The sequence below is a fragment of the Penaeus vannamei genome, chromosome 19, assembly GCF_042767895.1.
Source record: "Penaeus vannamei isolate JL-2024 chromosome 19, ASM4276789v1, whole genome shotgun sequence".
Lineage (NCBI taxonomy): Eukaryota > Metazoa > Arthropoda > Malacostraca > Decapoda > Penaeidae > Penaeus > Penaeus vannamei.
The window spans coordinates 23405419-23410418 of record NC_091567.1 but is presented as its reverse complement, the minus strand read 5'-3'; the positions used below and the strand labels follow the sequence as shown (position 1 = coordinate 23410418).

Genomic DNA, 5000 nt, shown 5'->3' with positions numbered 1-5000 from the left:
GAAGGATAAAGGCTTTTGCTCTTGTTCAGTTGGAGCGGCAGAACAAGAGAATATTATTCTGGTTAGGTAAGGCAAGATAAGTTTACGTCACGTTAGGTAATGTATGGTAGTTAAGGTTAGGTTAAGTTAGATTAGACAGAATCAGCAATAGAAGGAGGAGGGAGTGAACGATTTCAGAAATCAATGATTTCATATGAAAGGTATCTGCTTACTGAGCATTCAAGAAAGAACAAAAAACATCACACATATTTAGCGACCGACAGACAGATCGATATATAAATATATGAGAGATGGATGGATAGGTAATTATTCAGAGTTTGAGAGAGAGAGAGACGGACAGAAATACAAGTAAAGTTCTGGGCGGCTTAAGAGAAGGATGAATAATGACAGACGATCGATCGATATTCTCTACCTCCCCCTGCCCCCCCCCCCTCGCCCTGCCCCATTTCTACTCAACAATATCAACCCTCCGTTTCTACCCGTCGCTCCCCCTCCCCAACCCCTCCCCAACCCCTCCCCCTCGCTCTCGCTCGGCCGGATATGGCCCACTTCCTGGCCATCAGACACAGTGCTGCGGCTCTCCACGTCTATAGATTTTCTCCCAAGGACCCTGATCTATGATTCATCTCGGATTTATTATCCCCGCTCGAGAGGCGACGGTTTGGCTGTGCGATAAGCGAGCTGCCGCAATCAGGGATTTGTTACTGCCTGGGATTATTTGTGGGATTGGGTTTGCGTGTTGCTTGAGCGGTGCGTGGGTTGTGTGTGTGTGTGTGTGTGTGTGTGTGTGTGTGTGTGTGTGTGTGTGTGTGTGTGTGTGTGTGTGTGTGTGTGTGTGTGTGCGTGCGTGCCTGATGACCGAATCACTTTTCTCTGGCGAGTAATCACGGTCAGAGCAAAACTTCGGATTAATCCCACGTCCGTTTCCTGCGATATCCAAACACTGACCTTAATTAGAACCGCTTATATTAACGACTAATCAAAGCCCGAATAATAATTTCAGAAAAAGACAGTCAGTCAAAATATACCGAAATATCACGTCTCGCATAATAAAAAGTAAAACAAAATCGAATCGCGTGCGCCAACCCGCCTCGACCAATCAGAAGTCGAGGATTTTCTACGAGGCGTTTTGGGATTTAGATCATCCAACGAATCTCCTGTTTCCTCTCTAACGTTACTCAAAAGCGGATTTCCTTCGCGTCTCAGCAGGCCGTGCAAAGGGGTTTTATTTCGAGCGAAAATTTTGTGTTTGATGTTGTGTTACGAAAAAAAGAAACGTATATGGATTATGTGTTCATTTTGATTCATCATGATCTGATCACAACGAGATTATGTTGCGGATTTCAATGATATAGAGCTGTGTTGAAGTTTAATTCGCTTGTGCAGTGCTAAAGACTTCCTTTTATTGAGCCAGTAATGCTGAGTATTAGTGTTTTTTTCGCTTATGATATATCTGGATATGTTACATTTTTTCCAGTATTTAAATCAACAGCTGACACACATTCCCAGTCTTACGCATATGCATACACACTAATTCATACTCTAATACACGTTAACACTATCACACAACACACACACACACACACACACACACACACACACACACACACACACACACACACACACACACACACACACACACACACACACACACACACACACACACACTAAACAAAGAAAACACAGTATACACACGTACAGTCATACCAAACAGTCACATTTATGTACATCCTACAACGAACCAAAGAAGGAATAGCAGTATACATAAATATATATAAAATCCATATGCACGCAAGGATCGATCAATAAGATATGCCACAGCGCTTTTGAGTCTGGCCCGTGAGTGTGCATAAGCAGCATGCGGGGGGGGGGGGGTGAAAGCTCCGAAGGATAAGGGTGAGAAACGTTTCGAGTGTGGTTTAAGGGAGAGTGTGAGAGGGAGAGATTTTGCTGCAAGATCAAGGTGTCTCGCTTACAGTCTGTCTGTTTGTGTGCGTGTGAATGAGTGAGTGACAGACAGACAAACAGAGATAGACAGACAGAGGCAGGCAGAGATAGAGATTAGGATAGAGGTAGACAGCGAGAGACAGAAGCAGAGACTGACAGGAAAGCAAACAGAACCCCCGTATTCCTGTAGACATGTGTGCATGCGAGAATCTAGCACCCAAGACCCTCTTTGCGTGCGCCCCTGTGTCTCCTCCACATAACCCGCTAGGAACATCCTATTAACAAGGAACGAGTTATGGAGGGAAGGATGGGGTAGGGGGTTGAGGGGGGCTGATGGGGGTGCCCGCAAGGAAGGGGGGGGGGAGGAAGAGGACCCGAAGTCAATGGATTTTGGAATTTTGCTTTCACGATGACCGCCGCCTTGGATCCAGAGATAATTAAGTTGGGAACTCCGCTCCGTTCTCGGCCGCTCTCACTCTGTCATTTGCTTTTGCCCTTGTTCTGTTCTCTCTCTTTCACTCTCGCTCTTTCCTCTCTCTCTCTCGCTCTCTCTCCTTATTCTTCTTCCCTCCCTCCCACCCACCCTCCATCCATCCATCTATCCGTCCATCCCACTCTCTTTCTCCTCTTTCTCTCTCTCTCTATCTGGGAAAGAGAATGGAATCTTTAATTTTCGTTCTGTCTATCACCCCCACCCCGCCGCCCTCTTCCCCCCACCCCACAATCACCAATGGCCCCTAATCTTAGGCAGAAAATCAATCAGAGGAACAAAGCACAAACTACGGCTTTTGGTTACTTCATCTTCGGAACAACTCCCGTATTAATGAATAATGTTTTGTTCTCTTCTCTCCCTTTCTTTCTTTCTTTCTTTTCTCTCTCTTTCTTTCCCTGTTTCATTTTCTTCCTTTCTTTCTTTCTTTCTCGCACTTTCTCTCTCTCTCTCTCTCTCTCTCTCTCTCTCTCTCTCTCTCTCTCTCTCTCTCTCTCTCTCTCTCCTTCTCTCTCTCTCTCTCTCTCTCTCCCCCTCCCTCTCTCTCTCTCTCTCTCTCTCTCTCTCTCTCTCTCTCTCTCTCTCTCTCTCTCTCTCTCTCTCTCTCTCTCTCTCTCTCTCCCTGTATCTATCTATCTCTATCTTTATCTCTCTTTCGATTTTTATGTATATCCCGTTTTTCTCCCATTTCTCTGTTTTTCTTTCTTTATCCCCCTCTAATCCTCTTTTTTACTTTCTTGGTTTTTTCTTTCCCTCTTTTTCCATCCTACATTTCCATCTCTCCCTTCCTCTCCTCTCCTCTGTTCTCGTCGCTTTCGTTTCTTCTTTATTTCCCCTTGCTTCCCCTCTTTCATTTCCTCCATCTGATTCCTCCTCTTTCTCCTCTTCTTCTTTGTTTTCCAGGTTGCTTTATTCACCCTTTCGTTTCTATGCAGTTTGCCTCTTGTGATATCATGTTATTTCTTCTTTTTTCTTTCCATTGTATTTATTGTTCCTATAATTATTTCTATTATTTCTTTTATCATTATCATTATTATTATTATTATTATTATTGTTATTATTATTATTATTATTATTATTATTATTATTATTATTATTATTATTATTCCTTTCATGTTCCCTTTACCATTGAAATTTTGGATGAATAGTATGTAAGAGAAGGAAAGCAAGAAGAAAAAAAGGAGGAGGAAAATGAAAAGGACAAAAAAGAAGAAAAACAAAGAAAAAAAAAGTTGTACATTATGTCTTAAGTTGAAAATATGACGGCATATATTTGGAAAACACCGATGGCAATGCCCATGATAAGATCATCCCGTGTTTGGGAAGGGAAGAGGAGGAAGAAGCGAGGATAAACGGGAAAACGCTAGAAGAGGGTGAAGAAGAGAGGACAAAAGAATAGTTCTGTGTTGTGACCTCCCGCCCTCCCGCTTAGGAAGAAGCAGAAGAGGAGGAGGAGGAGAGGGAAGAGGAAGAAGCAGAAGAGGAGGAGGAGGAGGAGGGGGAAGAGGAAAAGGAAGAAGAAGAATTGGGGTACGGTAAGGAGGAGGATCGGGGGATTGGGTGAAGAGGAGGAGGGGGAATAATAATAATAAGAGGGATTGGGTAAGAGGGTGGAGCAGGGAATAAACTAAGAGGAATAGGAAGAGGTTACAGGAGCAGGAAAGGGGGGAGGGGGCAGGGGGGTGGAGATAAGAGGGGAATAAGGATGAAGAGGAAACGGGAGAATAGGAGGAGGAAGAAAAAAAAAAGGAAAAGGAAGAAGATAGAGCAAGACGAGAGAATGAGAGAAGAAAAAAGGAAAAAGTTGAAGGAGGAGGGCAAAGCAGAATAGGAAAAGTGGATGCGGAGTAGAGGAATGAGGAGGAAACTGGGTTTTGAGGAAGAGAGAGGACAGCTGAGGAGGAGGAGGAGGAGGAGGAGGAGGAGAAAAATGGTGACATTGTACAAGGATGAGGCGTGTGGCAGAAGTAGAGGAAGGGGAGCGTGGTGGACTTATAGCAAGAGAAGGGGGTGGGGATAGTGGAGGGCCCAAAGGGGAGGAGGGGGGCAGCGGGAAGCAGAAGGAAGGAAAGTTGATAGGAAGAGAGAGGGAGGGGGAAGGAGGAGATTGTGAGAGGCGGTAGGGTAGGGGAAGGAGAGGGGAGGTAAAAGGGAAATAGAAAAAATAAGAGAGCACGAGAAAGAAACAGCAAAAACATGAGATAGAGAGAGAGGGGGGGGGAGGGACCAAGACAAATAACTTGACTTGCCGAAGGTTTTCTCACTAATTACAACATAGGCTTTATGATATTAAAGATATCTCTCTGCCACCAAGAGATAATGAATCTAAGAGTCGGTTCCATGTCGTGGAGTCGCTTTAAGTGTTCAGATTTGCCTTCAGTTCGAGACCCGCGTGGGATCCGGCGACGCACCTGTTCAGCCTCCGCTTCAGACGGTGTCGAGTTCAGAGCAACGAACCACAGATTTCCCAGAACTGCTTCCCTCTCGCATCTCTTCTCGTTTGCATTATACATGATTTCAAATGCTCCAAGCAAATAGAACAATAAAAGCGAGCGAGCTTTTG

The 5000-nt window shown here is 44.7% G+C and overlaps 1 long non-coding RNA gene across 1 annotated transcript in view; it reads left to right on the top strand.

Annotated features, from left to right (window-relative positions):
* Positions 1–5000, top strand: part of LOC138865046 (uncharacterized) — a 42751-nt gene that overhangs the window by 36593 nt on the left and 1158 nt on the right. The window lies entirely within an intron of this gene.